The 19,176-nt window shown below is 39.4% G+C and overlaps 1 protein-coding gene across 4 annotated transcripts in view; it reads right to left on the bottom strand.

Annotated features, from left to right (window-relative positions):
- Positions 1-19,176, bottom strand: part of LOC121946700 (synaptotagmin-2-like) — a 79,551-nt gene that overhangs the window by 58,936 nt on the left and 1,439 nt on the right. The window contains exon 1 of one of the 4 annotated variants that reach the window (XM_042491390.2): positions 16,856-16,984. The exons of the other annotated variants lie outside the window; for them this stretch is intronic. The gene's annotated coding sequence lies outside the window, so the exon portion shown is untranslated. Of the gene's footprint in view, positions 1-16,855; positions 16,985-19,176 lie in introns of those variants that run through there. 4 annotated transcript variants of the gene reach the window in all.

Here is a 19,176-nt window from a genome sequence, read left to right as displayed (position 1 = left end):
GGTGATGTCTAGTCTCTTATCACAAAACTGATATAATATCAATATATTGGCAAGTCCTACTACTTTTTATAAAAATCCAATTTAATATCGTGCAGTGGGCAATGCATCTAATGTTCCTACAGTGTTGTCTGTATGTATTTTTTCCTTCTTCTTATCATAATGAATGTTTTAATCACTGTTTCAAAAATGATTTATTTTATAATTGATCTAGTCTGGCCATAGACTGTAACATAGCTAACAAGACACCGATTAGTTTGTGGACTTGCATTCTTACAGCTTCAATTTCAGTATTTTGGCCATCACCATCTTGTTTTTTTGAGCCAGAAGTGACCATATTCAGCCAAGAGGCTGGCACTGTGGAGGAACGAGGGGTGGATCTGATCTGAGAGGCCGAGGACACTATCACCAGACAGATTTTCACTCAAAGCAGCCCAACCTTAATTATGCATAACTTGAAGCCTTCATAAAATGTAAAAGGGTGAGTTGTGCAAAAAAATATCCTCTGCACAGTTGTCATGAAGGGAGAAATTAGCTTTAAAGACCAAACCATTTTTTGTACCAGGCTGTAAAGTGAAGCTGGGCATTTTAACACGGGGGGGTCTCTACAGAGACTGACTTGCTTTTGGAGCCAGCCTCAAGTGGCTATTTAATGAAGTGCAGGTTTTGGCACTTCCGTGCTGGCTTCAGAGGTTGCCGCTTGGTTACACCAGGCAGTGTGTGGTTATCATGATGTGGGTGTTTTATGAATATTCTGCCTACCCCATTAAACTGTCAACCGTTCCCTTTTAAAGAAGTTAAATCTTGTATTTGTCCATCGTTTTTATTACCAATAAACAATCCCAGGTTTACAGAGCGCCGTAGGATTTGGACATTGCATTAAAGCAGCTTTCCCCATAAACGGAACCATAATTTCTACCTCTCACTGCATCCCAGCAGATGCAAGTTAATGCCCCAACAATTAAAAACCAGAAAGCCTTGAAGAAACACACAACAAGCCAAATCTTTCCACTCAATTGACAATATGTGAAATCCTACACGACCAACTGACAGGATTCTATCAATTATTCAGGAGGAGAAAGGCTCACAAAAAAGTACTGCACCCCCGGCTATGCAGCAGTAAATCACTGTATAGCACACCATCTGCTGCTTGTCAGAGCCAACGGTTGCTGTGTGCTCAGGAGTGCTGAACAACATTGATCCTTAAGTCTGGGGTTGATTTCCATTGTGAGTCACAGATCATGAGGTAAAATTAAGTCTGGGTCAAAATGTGGAAAGCATGCATTATATCAAAATATCTATACGTTTTTAAAACCACAGGTAAGAGAGTAATTTCACAATGTGCACAAAGTGAGCAGTGTGATATTTCTGTATCCATTTTGTATGATTCACCCAGGCTAAAGGATGTTACTGTAAAAAGAGCATTAAAAAAAAAAATCTCATTAAATATTGAGCGTCCACATGATGGGATGTAAGGATGATTCTCCCTCTCGTCTTTGGGTCCTTCACCCTCGTTGGTGTTTCAAAGCGTAACCTCCTCCAGAGACAAAATGTCCCGTATTCAGACTTCAATAATGCAACGCCTTCGTTCTCAGGGCCAAGGGCAGGCTCGCCTGACATCTGACTAATCGCTGACAAAGCCATGGGTTCAGTAAGTTACTGCACACTGGCTATTTTTGGGGAAATAAACAACAGAATTCCCCACAATATGCATCAGTTAAAAAATCTGACAACCGTTTTATAACAGCAGAAGTAAATATATTTTAGATTAAACTGAACATTTCTCATTTGTTTTTCTGGGTTCTTGTTTTTGTGACAGTTTTGACTAATTAACAGCCTTCATAGCACATTTAGTAAAATTAGCATTTGTTATCTGTCAAATGAGTAATAGCATTGTCCAATCATCCATTCACTGAGTGTTTGAAAATATGCAATAGTCAGAACAGCAGTCAGGAAACTGCTTTATGTCCCAAACTGCAGATATGTCAGGAGAACAAAGTCACAGCGGGTCCTCATTATGTTGTTGATTATCAGTTATTCTGCACGTCAAGCTCAATATTGTGTCCTGTCAGTCACCTAGTCAAAGAATGACCCGTCTAATTATTTGCTGTGTTTACATTTCCTGATGTCTCTGTGTGAGACACTTTGACTCAATGTCACCCGTTCTCTCTCTTTGCAGTCTCTCTGCTTTGAAATGTGAAATGAAGCAAAAATGCCCTAATGAGCGTCAAAAGTGTAACGAACACAACTTTAAACAGTTAAACTTGTTTCAAATGGGTAACATATATACAGAACACTGTTTTTTATTATTCCACTCTAATTCAGGTACATTACTCTCCTTTAGTACAATCAGCTTAGAGTCTTCAATGTTTTTCAGGCCAAGGACCCCTACTGCACATACGGTGTAAAACTGAGTTACACTTGAGATAATTTAGTGAATATGTTTTTGGTCTTCTCCTATTTGTGCTTGCCTGTGGCTTTTTTTATGTGAAAAATCATCTTAGTAATAATATATTGGATTCATATCAATACATATTTTAAAGCATGTTTGAATTTTATAATTCAAATTCAAAACCCCCTGGAGTAACTCTAAGGGCTCCCTGTCAAAATTTCTTGGAGAGAAGGCAATAAGCAATTTTATAAGACGTGGCCCAAATAATAACAAAAAAATAGTAAAAAAAAGTCTTTAGGGTGAAAAATAATATTAAAATGAATTAGAAATAAATTATAAAAATCAGACTACTAATAAATATATTTTTTCATTATATTTTCCTTTTTTGGAAAATTTTCTAATACCACTCCCACAGTTTTTTTTAACTAATTTTGTAGTATTTTTTGTCATTAGTAAGTAATTGAAATTTGTGGGATTTTTTTTGCCAGGTGGATCATTGCTTTCCCTTCCATGTTTTAGTTCAGAGAAATCAAACCAATTTGCTCAGGTTTCAAAGAGTTAATCTTTACTTTTTTCAGATGGTCAAACAAATAGAAGAAATGTAAAATTAGAAGCCATTTAAAAGCACTGCCCCTTTAATAGACTCCTGAGCCTCCAAACAGCAGCACATGATGATTAGCTGCACCAAATTTCGAACACTGCATCATTACCACCAGCACCCCTGGCTGTGGCAGGGTTTAATGTCATCCAATATCGTCATTAAATAAATACTGACATATCTGTGAAGGATTCTAGCCTCACGCAGTTGGAGGAGAAATAATCCCGGCCAGTAAATGCTCTGTTTCATAACTGCTGCTGGATTTGTGGGTGGTGCTGCCCAGGTCTGAAGGGAAAAAACAGCCATTTTAAAAAGCTCAATTAAAAGGGATTTTTGGTGAAAATAAATAAATAAATAAATAAATAAATAAAAACCCAAACAAACAAACATAAAAAGTCACATTGAACTGCAGTCTGAATTTGTCATTTTGTAGAAATTATGCAAACTCTATGCAATGCAAATGTTTCATAAAGCAGGGGCTCAATTTGCATAGACTAAAAGCTCTAACATTATGTCTAGAAAAACCTAAGCTGGCAGCACAAGCCGTTTAAAATGTGCACCAACACATAATGCACAGTTGGTTTAACTTCTATTGCAGCTTAACTTTCCAATTTGGATTCATTTCTTCGTTTTATAATATGAAAATGGTGAGGCTGCAAAAATGAAAAGAACGTTTGTAGAGAGATTCTTAAACTTTTTCAGCCGCATGCCAGGAACTAGATAAGGAGAAAATGTCAATTTCAATGTATTTATAAATGACTCTGTAATGGCACTACGCAATTGCACTGTGCTTTTAGAGTCAGAGGAGCACAATCAGCCAGTTCCCATAGGTCCATTCATTTCTCACAGAGCAGAGGCACCGGGGAAACCCGGCCAACACGGTGTTGGACAACAAGCTTGCCAGTTGAGATAGAGCCAAGCTGACAAGTCGTCCCCTTTCGCAAACAACAGTCAGATTTCCACTGTTCCTTGTTTTCCAACCTATTTCATTTAATTTTATAAATAATAGCTCTGTCTGGAAAAGTGCACAACAGGGGAGAAGTTATTTACAGCAAGTTCAAAGAGTTGCATTCTACATCTTTAATGTAAACGTAGTGTGAATGTGAAAGTAGTAAATGATGCAGTTACATCAGTTGAGGAAGTTCATGGTAAGCTTCAATTTTTCCCTTTAATTTATTAAAACTGATACGTCTGATGGAAGGCCGATGATGCTGGTTAGCATGCTAGGATTTGAATTTTGAATTGAATAACAAAATATAGTCATTTATTTAAGGGTCGTGTTGGTATGCTAGGAACCCGACGAACGTATGAAACACTTGATTTAATTGATCTATGTCACTTAGCATAGATTTTAGAGAAGAAAGTAAAACTTTTCTGTCTTGTCCAATTCCAAAACAAAGTGCACTGATCATAGCACTTGGTTGCATCACACAATCAAACTCCTCTGAAGGGTAAAAACTTCACAGTGCAGATCCATATTGCAAACTGATGCGTGCAGAGTGATCAAAGGGAAGGACAAATCAATAGAGAAAATGAAGCTGGATGTTAGAAGGATATCAATATACCAAGGGCACATTTCGATACAAAACTTTTCAAGAAGCCTTTAAGTAAATGTAATGAGGATAGTTCATCAGTCTCTCTATCAATATACATGTTAACCAGACAGGTGCAGCAGTATAACTACCAGTGACAGATTCATCAGATTTCAGAGGTAAATATTGTACTTTTCACTCCACTTCATTTATTAGATGGCTTTAGCAACTTTTCAGGTTACAATTTCACACAAAATACAGTGATAAGACTCAGAATTAAATTAGCTAAAATATAAAAAGGAATGAAAATGAACTCCATCTCAACCAGCAACATAAACATATGTGAAATTCAGAGCCTTGGGATTGACTCTCCACGCACTTTTCAACATGAATGTGTCTGTGCTGGCGGTTAGCGACTTAAGGTGCTTACTCAATAAACAGCCCTAACAACTGCAACAGAGCTAACTGTATTAACCAGGGGGGAAACCAGAGGGTGGGCGCTACGCTTCTGCAACCATGACATCCGGATATCAGCAGTAACCACCGTATAAAGGCAGTGCAAGGTGTTGGCGATTAGTGCATGCACCAACGTGCGTGTGCAGCTCGACCGTCGACCACAACAACAAAGAAGCTCTTATTACAACACACGCAGAGGTAAATTCATTCTCCACTATATCCTTACATATCCATACTGGTTTGCTCCTTTATTAATGCCCTGCATGGCACATGCAGCTTCTTTAACAATGCAATATTTTATAACTTATTCCCCACAGGGTCATTATTCCACAGATTCTGCACATACTTTAAGTACATTTTTGTGATGAGACTTCAGTACTTTTACATAAGTAGGATTTTGAAAGAAGGAATTTAATTTGTTTTTAATGAAGTATTTTTATTATGTTCTATAGGTCATTTTATCTACGTAAATGACCCGAATACTTATTCCACTACTTATAACAACTATCAACATCATATATATATATATTCAAAATAAGATAGAAGCTAGTCAATTGACAATAAGAATCAGCTCCCTACACTCTGTGGTCCTTGCCAATACTCCATGACACATTGTGTAACACACTCAAAGGTCAGCAATATCCTCCAGATCCCAACACACTAAAAGCAGTACCCCAGCTAATGGGGTTGAGCCAATACTCGGATGAAAAGAGTATGGTATGTAAAATGTATTTTTGATATGTATCATCCAAGTAAAATGTGTCAATATCCAAACTTGTGACGAAGGAAAAACCATATTAAGGTTGCAAAACAGTTCTCTTATGCTTGTGCTAAAAAAAATGATCTAAAGCTCAAATTTGAGAACATTTTGTAAATAGTTTTCTAATAAATAATAAATATAGCAACTTCTCAACAACCCCTATCAATTTCAGGCTGAAAATAACAACAGCTGGTTAGGTCACATCCATTTTCAACTCAAGCCGCACACAGTTCTGGTTAGGGTAAAACTCAGCAAACCGTAAGCACAAATATGACTAAAGAGAATTTTGTGACTTGAACAGATACAGGTAAAGGTTTCCTCAGTCATCCCTACTAACTAACCAGTACTGAGACATTATCCCTCACTGGTTTCCCACCAACCAACGTAACCAGCTGTGTTTGTTGGAGCGTGTGACCAAGCAGAAGCTGTGCACAGGTCTCTACACTGAAAGGTGAGTGTTCTGCCCCTGCACCACCCCTTCATTTCTTAAGGCAGAGCAACTAATTGAATTACTGCCCACTGTATCAAGGACAATTTCATAAGAAAGTCTGAGAGAGTGTAAAAAAAAACAACTCAATATCAAGCTCACTGTCACAGCCCCTTTGACGCATTTCAATGAGGGGGCACAAACCAGCCATGCCCTAGATAAACGGTACCCTGCACTGCATAGAAAAACTCTCTACAGCAGTCAGGTTTACATAACAGCAGACAATACACGGGGATGCACTTCGCTTCCAGAGCTCCATACGAAAACAAAATACAGGCTAAAATGCTCCCTGTCCATCAGTTTAAAAACCACAGAGGATTTTATCCTTGGGTTTAAAGATGACGCACAACAACACATTAGGAATCCTTTTGTAGAAGAGGCGTCATAGATTGGTGTATTTTAATTATCTGGTGGGGGCAATGATGTTGTAATTAATTTCTGAATTGTTGATTAGTTTCCAAATCCCAAAGGAGATCAGGTGAGATACAAAACCTGATTTGATATACTTAAAATAGGATGCACTAACTTTCTATTAGTTTGATGATCGGCACTGACGATGGTTTGTAAGTTTAGAATTAGCACATTTATTTAAGTGCGTGTTCTCTTCTTATAAATAGCATCATGTTCAGACTGCTCAGACTATGCTTTCTAACAGGATTTTTCCACCATAAAGATTTTTTTTGTGGATGTTTTTCCTTATCTGCTGTGAGGGTCTAAGGACAGAGGGATGTCATATGCTGTAAAGCCCTCTGAGGCAAACTGTGATATGTGATAATGGGTTTTATAAATAAAATTGACTTGACTTAAAGTCATTTAGTCCCTAATGTAAGACCAATTTAAGCACGAATTTCTATTTGGTAAAAATGTCTGTGTTGGGATGACATTTGTTATATACTGTAGCTTCTGATATAACATAAGTAAACACAACAGTTTCTGTATATTTGAAAGAGTATATAGTGGATAATGCTATGATCGTGTTTATATTATTTCTGTGTTAGAATGTAGGCATACGTTATTTATGACAGGTATGGCGCCATAAGGCCATTTAGTGTGCATGGCAAATAGAGATTGGTACAATTTTTTTGGATGATGACATGAAGTCTGGGTATGTTTGGACTGCTAATTTTTTGAGTGTGTTATACAGTGTAAAAAGCCTCTTTTACACTGCCTGTTCAAGACAAGAATATCACACTGTTCTGCTGCCTTACTGTTCTGTGCAAAAGTTACACTCCCAGTATGGGGGGACAGTGTTGTCTGTCTTTTGAGACGGCAAAGGAGGTAGTGACAGAGAAAATCAAGGTATATATAAAGGAACAGCTGGCAGAGCAGGATCATGAGCATGAGGAGTGTGATGTTTTGATGGCTTATGTGATCCACAGCGGTAGATTTAAAAAGCAGCTAATAGCAGTTATTGACTAACTCGAAGAAGATGAACAGTAGCTACAAATGTCCACAAATTGGATAAACAATAAGGTCATGCAGCTCCTTACCCTCCCAGCAGAGGACGAGATGAGCTGCCATATAACAGAGATGGTAAATGATTGGTATTGACATGTAATGCCATTGTCATTGTTTTGAGAGCAATGCCGACAAATATGTTACATGTCACACCAGAGAAAGACTAAGTGGCCGAGGAACTTGCATGTTAAAACAACCACTATACCCAGTGTTGGGCTGGCTAAAGAGTCAAGTATGACAAACCACTGCTTCGAAATGGCAGGAGAATCTGAGAGAGAGTCAGGCCTTAAACGAGATATAGAAAAAAATGATGGCGACCAGTGACAGCAGAAATTAAAGGCAAACACTGGACTGGCCATCTATTGATGAAGACTGACAAAGATTATTGACTGGCATAGAGGTTACATGCTCCTTGATTGACAGATTGTTAACCATATATCGTTTATCACTGTCAGAAAAGCTATAAACTATAAACAGCATTAGCTCTATTTAAAGGCGATGCAATGCATGAACCAAAATGCAAAGAATGCACTTTGCTGACTCACTAAAACAACATGGAGAGAGAAATTAGACTCTGCCATGTTCGTGATTCACCAGTGCCTCGAATTAGTGCACAATGCCCTCCAGCATGGACCACTGCAGCGACATTTTGGTATTTCCCCTCTTTTGTTTACCTATTTCTCCTCCTGAGCTGTCAGATATCATACAAGTGCTCTCATGCAAACTCTTGGCGATTAACACAGCCATGTTGCAATACAAAAAGCATTCTTATTTAACCAAAGGACACACAGTGGATCTGTGTATTATGAGGCTTGGTGTAATGATTCAGGAAAATGCTCCAGATGAGAATGAAGATTGCGAAAAATGCATCTGCGAACAGCTCTCCAGATAACAATGCTGTGAGTGGGTTTAAATAACTGGACAAAAGGATGGGAGCAATTATTTTGATCAATGAATGGCATGTCCTTCTTGATATTCCGAACTATTACCAGCCTTATCATGGCAGGAAATAGATTTTGCAATCCTCCATCATGCTCTTGACGCCAGCCAATTTGCTGTCAAGTCAATAATCTCTTTGGGAGAGATCGAATCTGTAAGATTTGTCCAACTTGGCTGGTGCACAAAACAAAAACATTCAGACGTTACACTTCACTCTTTTTAAATCCACAAGAAGTTAGATTAGTAGACTTTGGTTTCTTTTTGGTGCTGACACTTCTTTGCAAGGCAGTCTGACTCGAAACGGGTTTGCTGAATACAAATTAAACCTTTATTCTGGGGATGGCAGCAGCACAAAGGCCTAAGGAGAGAATGAGTGAAGAGGATGGCTCAACACTCAGTGGAGCACCTTTAGCTTTACAAAAGCACCGTAAGTGACCTGCCATTCACACAACTTGAGGTGTTCATTCATGTAGCAAAACTGCTGTGGTACCACACTGAAGGTCAAACCTTTGTGATGAAGTCAGACTTGTTAGTACTGAGCAAAGTTGGGGGACTCAAGTCAGGTCATGTGACCAAATTTGAGGACCAAGCAGCAACCTCCGAGGCTGAAAAATGAAGCCAACGCTGAATTGCTAAAAACTGCAGTTCCTCTACTGACCAATGATTAAAATGTTAAAATGGCCAACTTGACAGCATAAATAAACATGTTTACAGCCTGGTGCCAAAAAAAGTTTTGGTCTCCATCGCTAATTTCCCTATTTCCAAAAACTGTACCAAGGGAGGGAGGGAGTTAACATTTTATCAAGCCTTATAGTTATACATAATTAAGGGCATGATTACTCTGAGTGACAGGTAAGTGCAGTTCATTTACAAAGTGCAGGCAGAGCCATAACTACTTCTGTGTGTATTTAATTAAAGTTATTTCTAATGATCTGGCCACCTAAAAAAGTCATGTTTAGCATTTGCTGTCCCCTAAGTTGTTGGATGTTCTGTTTTTCTAGTAAGTAAATTTTGTTTTAATGGTTTTAAGCCTGTTTTTTGCTAGAAAAAACTAGCATTATCGCAATTTGCTGCTAACCAAGCTAGCAGCTATGGTCAGCTCCGACCTCTCATCCAAACATGGTCACTTCTGGCTCCAAAAATCCAGTACGGCGTTGGCCAAAATGTCAAACTCGAGGCTTCAAAATGGCAGTCGACAAACCAATGGGTGATGATGTTACTGTGGCTACATCCATCGTCTATACAGTCTGCTCTCAAGATTTGACCTAGACAATAGATAGATGAGTCAAAAGGACATTTTATAAATGAAATATGTCAATTTTTCCATATACTAATAAGTACCCTCTATTTTTGATGCATGATTGAGTGAGTTCTAGTGCAACATGCACAAACCTGAAAATTTACTAGGACGCAGCAACACAAAAGGAAAGGACATAATAAATATAACATAACACAAGCAGTAGCGGCATGCCATCAACTTCATTCAACACTACAAAAGAAACAGAGAAAGGCATGTAAATGTGTCTGTTTTAACAACTGCGGGCTGATGAAATATTGGCTAGAAAGTTAAAATTTCACTAGATCATCAGTGTCATAGGCCAATGACGTCACTCATCTTACTTGACTTAAATTCACTTGTTCACTAGACTTACTTAATTCTCACCACAGTAACTTGAGACTTGAAGATTAAGACTTGCTTGTGACTTGCACATGTATGACTTGGGCTACTCCCACCTCTGGTACTGAGTCATTGTTCATCCATTCAGCATTCAAAATAAAACTGTGTTGATAAAAACTGCATTTGTAACACAGAGATGAACCTTAAATTATATGTCAAAGCAACAAACACTAAAATATGCTCTACAACGACTACCATGCATATTTAAATGTATCCAGGCCTGTCAGCACGACAAAATTCAGCATTTCATGAATAAAATATGTTTTTTTCTTTTCACTTTGATTATTTTATTCTTTGTTATCTCTCAGTCCTACCACAGGTAACACTGCTGCTAGAACTCAGAGGGATTTATTTTCAATCTGTATGTTGCGTCCTTCGCCTGCACAGTGGCCTCTAAAAACTCAAAGAGAAAAGAAGCAGCCTTCATGCAGAGCACCTACTCACACAGCTCAAGTATTCTCCTTCCTCCTCCCTTTCCATTCTCTGTCTCTCTCTCTGGCTGTTATTACACAGCACAGTGTTCTCCTCTAATGAAAAACATAAATCCTTGTATACCTCTGATTTATAAACAGAAAAAGGCACAGATCACAGAAGCTCGCAGGTTGCACAGAAAAATTAAATTATAAAATTCCTCACAACTGCAGCCTGCAGTTTAAACTAATTTAAGATTTTTATAGTATGACACAAACTCAGAGCAATTTCAAAGCATGACTTTACTTTAAAGCTGAAAAACTTTTTTTTCTCAAGGTTTCTGTTGATGTTTGCACCGCTCCAAGCGTTCTGAATGTCAGATGGGCAGATTCTCACTTGCTAAGAAATGGCAACTCAGCTCTCCCACTGCAAAACCCCGTGGGACTTGAGAGAGAAAGAAAACCAAAAATGCCTCCTCATTTCTAAGATTTCAGAGGACAGAAAAAATATATTTAATGAGGCCCTGTGTTGTTTCTCCACGCAGGAAAAAAACCTTTAGATTCTGCTGCCAGATGCCTTTTGGGAAATGCTTGGAAGAAAAATATAAAGGAAAATACATACAAAGCCCTTGAACTACATTTTAAACACATAACACCCTGAGGGCATATTTCTCAAGACAGCTGTTGGCAGGCTATCATAAAGTTCACTGTCGTTATTTAGACAGATTAAATCACTCCTCCTAAACAAGCTTGATATTGCTGCTACAGGATGCACCTTGCACCTTAGTGGGACTTCTATCTTCAAGGTTCAATTGTATCCGTCTCTACCTGCACCTGATAATGTTGAGGTTGTAATTTAAGTGTGATTTTGTGGCTCTTGGGGGACTGGAATGAAACTGCCGTCATTACCGGCTTTCTCACTGTGTGTAGAGAGAGAGGCTTGGAGCCGACACAGGGTGCATTTCAAATGCCTCTGTGCAATCCCTCAGCCCTTCTGACAAGGACGGATCCCCGCAGTAGCTTTTGGCAGACACTTCTCTTCAAAGACAGGAGCTGTTTTGAGTTAAGATTAAGCAGGAAATAAAATACAATGCAACATATGGATAACACTGAGAAACATGAGCATGCATAGCTTTACTGTGAGGACATGAAAGCTGGGCATGTTGCAGCAAAATAGATGTCAAGAACTCGCTGCAGCTACAGTGATGATGAGGTTATGTGGCAGGGGTGCGAGCGGTGCAGCGTGATATAGATGTGATCACCAGCCGAGGCAATAACACCCTGGAGACAGAGGAGCTAAATGGGTTCCTGAGGTTTGACAGCACCAAAGACCAACACGTTCCTACATATTAAAGCCTGGATGCATTCAATACATGCCTCCATAAACATTTATTCACATTTAAGTAGATCCCTGCATGCCGAAACATTCAGTATATGCACTGGGGGTCCAGAGTTAACCACATTCATATATTTGTGGTGGCCCTTGACTAGGATAACATCTACTACCATGCCTTGCTTTTATATTTTTGGTACTAGACTGTTTATGATAAGCACTATTGGAATGTGTATACTGGGTTATTCTTTTTACCACATTCTCACCCCCAAACTCCCCGAAGTCAGCTACTGTCACACATACAGATTCTAATTCTTTGGGACACACTGGAGTGAGTATCACCAGAGGCCCCAAGATATTATATTAAAATGATACTTCATTCAAGATACAATTTTATTGCAATGTTAAACATTTTGCTATAAGCTAATTATTGCAATAACATATATTATATATTATGTAATTACTTTTTCAACTGCAATTATATCCGAAAGTAAGCTACCAAAAGTTTAATTTCTATTTGCAATATTAAAAAATTGTATGATAAAAAATAATTTATACTTGGTGCCCTTGTATTGATACAACATTGCCACGCAAAATATTGTGATAAAGCGGCAACATCTGAAACAGAAAAATGAAGCCAATGTGAAGGTGCCAAAAACTGCAGTTCCTCTAATGGCCACTGGATGCTGGCTCTAAAATTTCCATAGACCCCAATGTTATAATGCTCAACTTAACAGCAGAAATAAACACATTTACAGCCTGGTACAAAAAACAGTTTCGTCCTATATGCTTATTTCAACATTCCTGACAACTGGAGGTAGGGTGAATTTCTTTATAACTTACCCATGGCCCAAAGTTAAGCATATTTAAGTGAGGGGCTGCTAAATTAACATGCTGTCTGCTGATAGTGTCCTTGAGTTCTCAGTCAGATCCACCCCTTGCTCTGCCAGCTCCAACTTATCATTGAAATATGATCACTTCTGGCTCAAAAAGACACAGGATGGTAACAGCTGAAATGCTGAACTCAAAGCTCCAAAACAACCACAAACCAATTAAAGGAGCCACGTCCATTATTTATACAGTCTATGATCACAATACTATGCTGTATTGACTTTTCCACCACTCTTATATGATGCAGAAAAGGCATGAAAAAGGCATGAATTAGTGCACAAAAAAATCACCAGAATGCAGGAAACATTTGATGCTCAAAGTTTTCTGGCAGTGGACCCCAAACCCCCAATTTCATATGTGTGCCACCCAATGCTGAAACAAATCTCACACCCTAGTATGAGCAGAAATAATGCCTGAACAGGCAGATGCTTCCTATGCAGAGAAACTGTGCTTAAAAATAAAACTGAGGAGAGAATAATAGAGATTGTCTCAGAACACAAAGCGCCTAAAAACAGCAGGTCTCCTCCTGTTAGAATGTGTGCCCTTTCATAAGCAGTCAGCACAATCGCACCAACACTGAACAACAACCTAGAATCTGTAAAGGAGATGACTAAAAATATAACACCATCATCCCACAAAATAAAAGCCACTCCTCCTCCTCCTCCTCCTTCCTTATGGTCCAATTCAGACAGACCAGATGAGAGTTACACCAGATGTGTCATATAGGAAGCTGTTTTGCTACAAATTGGATGATTAACAGAGCCGTGCAGCCAGCATTGAGGCATTTGGCTGTGGTGCACAGCTCAGTGGAGAGTGATTGGCTTTGAGGGCCGAGGGAGCAGATGGGACGGGGACACAGAGCTGGACTGAGAGTGTGCCTCCTTGATTTTGCATCAAAATATCACTTCTATAGTCAAGAGTGATTCAACAGCACACGCAGAATAGCTCTGTTTATAGCAGTGTTGCAGCGGCTTGTTCTTCATGGCAAGTTATCCCCGCCTTTCGCTCCACCCCCTTAACATTAATTATGCAGCTCAATGCAGCACTCCGAATCCCCACTGCAGCTCACCCACACTACAATACTCTGCTGCTCTCTCCCACTCTCTCTGTCTCTGTCACACTCACAAACCAGAGTGTTTCTTGCTTTTTCCCTTCATGACTACATTCTCAACTATCCACAGTTAAAGGCAGCATATTCCTCCGTGCGTCACCTTTTGAATAGTTGCAAGGACGAAGGCATGACTAGCTACTCTTTCTTTCTTCAATAGAGTTTTCAAGGTTATATGGCCTCACACTTTCATTCCAAAGGAAAAAAAATCTTACACATGTAAAACATGGTAGAAATCTGTTTCACTGCTTTCAATCAAATGCACAATATATGCTACATGTTTTCCAAACATTCATTCACAGCATCTGATACATTTGATGTGAATGAATACAATAATTACAAGTTGGATTACTATCTTTGGTAGCAGAGTGACTCACTACCAGCACTTTTTTTTGCCTTATCATTTTCAAAGCCTGCTGCTGATTTTTGTGCAAATCAGAAGCAAACACAGTCTGATGTGCCGAGGTAAACACACTTAACAGCTCAAACACCTGTCTGGCAAGGTGTAATTGACTCAACTACTCCTGAACACAGCGAGAGACACAATCAGACCTTGTCACAGGAAGCAGAGAGAGAGTCCAAACTACGCAATCGGCTACATCAGCAAAGTAGAGGGGAGGACATACAGAGAGGGAAACTCTCACGCTTCAGCCGTCCACCCCCCGGGCAGGCAGTGGGACGGAAACGAAGCAACTGTTTATGGAAGCAGAAACAGGCTTCTCTTTCGTTTCCTAGAGCTTTCACATGATTAAGATTCGTTTCACATCTGCATGCATGCGTTTGTGTGCTTTGCGTGTCTGTGTATGTGTGTGAGAGTATAGCCTTCCTGGCCAGAAGCTGTATAATTAATCCAGCTAGAGTGTGAGGCTACCCTGTGAGTCACTGATGCATGCTGTGCATTGCCTGGCTTTAGACTGAATTAATGGTGTTTTTTTTTTTTTTCTTTAAAGGTTCAGTGTGTAGAGTTTAGGGACATCTATTGGCAGAAATGGTATATATTATTCATAACTATGTTTTCAATCACCTGAAAGTTAGACTTTTTTTGTTTGATTTATCTTTGTCTTTGACTTATCTTTGAGTTTGCCATGTTGTTCTTCAGTAGCCCAGAATGGACAAACTACTGACTCTTGAGAAGGCCATTCGCATTTTCACATCAGCCACGGTAGTTCTGCTACACTCTTGGCATAAGGGAGAACGACTGTGATCGATGTCACTAAATTCCTAAACACTGGACCTTTCAAGGATCAGTTCAACCACCAATATTTATTTATACTCTTTTTAAATATGTAAATTATCTTACCAGTCTTATTCTGTTTTATAATGGTCTGCATATAATAATGCTTTGTAATTTCTACTACCATTTTTTGTTGTTATTGTGCCTATTTAAATTAATCCATTTCGTGTGCCATTCATTTTAATTTACTGATCAACTGCAGTTATCTACGAATGAGATATATGGATCAACTCAATTTGATTTGACTTGATTATCTGTCGTGCTATTTATCAATCTAGATTGTTTTGGTTTATTAGCCATAGAGATGTCTGCCTTCTCTCCAATATTATGGAACTAGCCAGCACTCGGCTTGTGGTGCTCAAGGTGCCAAAAAATTCAATATACAAACTCAATAGATATCTCTTAACAGAAATCATGACCTGGTTAAGATAATCCATATACTTTGTTGTGAGCAGTTTCATGTAGGAACAATTTTCTTTTTACCAAACTATATTAGCTCACCTACCACAGCAGAGGTAGCTAAAGTTACTGGCGCCCATTAATGTCTACAGTTCAAGCCTCTCGTCCAGTGACTGTATATAAAGATGGACAACGTTACTCTGTTTCCTCCCATTGTAGAAAAATGAAGCCAAAATATCCCCGATTTTGCCGCTGCCATCTTGCACTGGTGACACCATTTGGAGCCAGATTCTGCTAAAAAAAAAGCAATATCAGCTAAATTGAGTTACCACTGTCCGACCAATCACAAGCAGCATCAGTGATCACAGACACTCGATTTGCGCACTGTCAATCATGTCCTCATATCCCCTTTTCAGAGCATCAAATGATAATTAAAACTAAACTTATCAGATAAACATACTCTTGAATATACATCAGTGAAATAAGAACAGGCATAAATAACAGAAACCATCTTTGGGGTAACATTTAGTTGATATGTAGTTTGATCTTTTAATTTGGCTCATTTCTCACTGGCTTACATGGGGGGGCGATGGGCGATTGAGTGTTTTGGCTTCACTTTTGGGGAGCTCTCATGTCATCCATTTTTATTGTAAAGTCTATGCTCTCATCCATGAGTAAATGCACACTTCATTCTGCGCAATGGTACTGTTCGCAGGTGTAGTTTGGTAGAACGAAAATGAGGCAGACATCTTTACGGGTGATACCTCCAAAACACGGCAACTCACACCAAAACAGTACAGACTGATAAATAGCATGACAGGTAAGAGGAACAAAATCTATTTTTGATTTTGGGGTGAACTGTCCCTTTAAGGTAAGATCCCATATCAGATGAAGGTCTTAGCAGTTTTTCATGGGATCATTATTTGTTATTCACCACACAGGATACCAACAAAATGTCAAACAACAAACACACAAACGGCAGCTATTTAAAGGTACATGTTGTTTGTCTTTCTATTGTTGCCATTTCAATAAGTTCAATAAAATGTCTGTGTGTGTTTGCAAAGATGCTACCTCTGAAACCAAAGCAAACAGTGAGGCAGATGTTCCTAATGAGGAAAACATGGCCAGGGAAGGCGGGATCATTCAGCTGGTATCGGGTGAAGTGAATGTGTTATACGCTTACATAATCCAGGGGGAAGCGTGAATTGACTACTCCCTCTCTCTACATGACAATGCGCTGCCAGGCACAGGTCGGCCGTTTTCTCGTGAACACCGTGTCTTCCATCACTCCTCCAAAAAAAAAAAAAAAATCAGTGCATCTTTAGATGTCCAGAATGCACAACGGCGGGTCAAAAGCTCTTTGTGAGGTTGCTGTTCATCAGCAGGCAGCCTTCTGCACCGTGCAGCTCTGCTGCTGCAGGGGTCTTTTCAGTGCATGGAACCGGATGGTGAGCAGAGAACACAGCGGGGGCTGGGCACTGCAATGTACTGCAGTGCTCGTAGCTCTGCTATGCACACCCACTCTCTTCCATTCTTGCTCTGCCTCTGACAATCTCTCAATCTCTCGCTCTATCTCTCGCCCTCTCTCGCCCATACTTGTATCGTTTATCTTATATTCCTCTCCTCACTTTCTTCTCATTGCTTTTGTCCTTTTCGTGCAGATTTTTCTCTACACTCTTACAGCTGTCTCTAATCTTTGTGTGCCACACTGTGTTTTATATTCTTTATTCAAACAGCTGTGCCCTCTGTCACTCACATACACACTTAGAAACACATTCTTACATAAATACATCCTGTAACCTTTCCCTGGAGAATGATAAAGTGCCCTTTTCCTGGTTATGGAGAATGCATACACACACACTATCCTTCTGACACTTCATTGTATTTATCACAGTGTCATTCTTATATCACTATAAGAGATACTGCTAACCTTAAACATCCATTTCACCTAAACAACAAAGGTGTGACACTACTTCTGCTTGTTTGGGGAGTTTTTACAGTACCTCTTGTCATCAATAATATGGAGAGTTTGGGGATTGTTTCTAACTGTAGTAAGCCACAGTGACAGCCGTTGTTTCTCCGCTATGTTGCCTACATCATCATTTACAGGGGCACACTAAACGCCCATGTTGCACAGTCTCGGACAGAGGGTGTCATACACGCAGGATGAGCAATGACGAGCCCAACAGCTGCTCCATTCCTCCAAAAAAAAAGCGCACAAATCTTCGAAAGAGTTCCAGTATATCATTTAAATACATATATAAGAATAGACAACAGAAAAACAGTGATAGGAATTATCCCGCTGGAAATCATCACCCGGCATAAAGTAAATTCTTACACATGGCCAGAATTGTATTTGTTGTGAAAAATTCAAAAAGCTGCTTAATCACAGGACACGGGTCTGTGTGTTCAAATCAGCCATTCTTTCTAATTATAAGTGGTTAAATCTCCTCCATCTCTGACACTCACTTCTCTCTTAAAGAGCGACACTGGCTAATTCTTGGGAACAGTGAGGGGTCTCATTTCCGTTTGCCATTAAAGAGCTGAGGTTTCTAATCATTGCCATCCGAATGAGTTTCTCAGTATGCTGGCTGCGTCCTGCAGAGACACTTTCCCAGTCGCTCTCAAGCATGATATGAAACAAAGCTTCGTGTGACAGCAGGTGTCGAACTGTGCGGGCCACAGCCATTTCATGCTTTACATTCTATTGTCGACGATTCTGCTGTCTTTCAAGAAGACAGCAGAATTGAGTTTACAACAAAAATAATGTTTAATTTCTAATCTAATCATTTGATTTTGAGTTTTTACACAAAGAGATCCCATGCCATAAGCAGATGTCAAACCTGAATGATTTTGTTGCTGCAGTCAATTTCATCCCACACTTTGATGTGTCACTCTGAGCTTTGCAGTGAAAAGGAAGGTAGAACAAAACCCACAGCACTGACATTCCCACCTGGAACATACAGTGATAATATAGGTAGACAAGGACAGGAAGGACGAGTTTTTTTGGGTTTTTTTTTACAAAGGAAACAGCTAGGACCGGGGTTTTCAGCACCTCTGTGAAAATATACTTCTCTTTAAGACTGTGTTCTAGAAATGGGGAGCTGCATGAATAATGAAAAGTGTTTTCACCTGGAAAAGCAAAAAAACAGATGTGCACAGCTGACTGCAACACAAAATAGAGACTTGGAAATGTGCACAGCCACACAATTTATCAGGTCATCTAATAGAAGAATTAGCTTTGCCTTTAACATTCATCCAACCTTCATTACTAAACACTGCTTTGCTTCAAACAATTTGAGGGAAGCACTTAACAGAGGTCTTGGCTCTGCGCTCTGTCCATGGTGCTGAAATGAGTTACATTTCCTCCCCAGCTCTCTCCTTATCCCCGCATATAACTCAGTGCTGAATAATTTAAACATCATTTAAAACCAGTGGCTGGGATCAATGAGTCCGGTCAGGTTCACGACTGTCTTGCGCTTCTATCAACTGTCTGAGGATGAA

This window comes from Plectropomus leopardus, chromosome 9, assembly GCF_026936395.1.
Source record: "Plectropomus leopardus strain MGB_pleo_1.0 chromosome 9, ASM2693639v1, whole genome shotgun sequence".
NCBI lineage: Eukaryota > Metazoa > Chordata > Actinopteri > Perciformes > Serranidae > Plectropomus > Plectropomus leopardus.
This window is presented reverse-complemented; position numbering and strand designations above follow the sequence as displayed.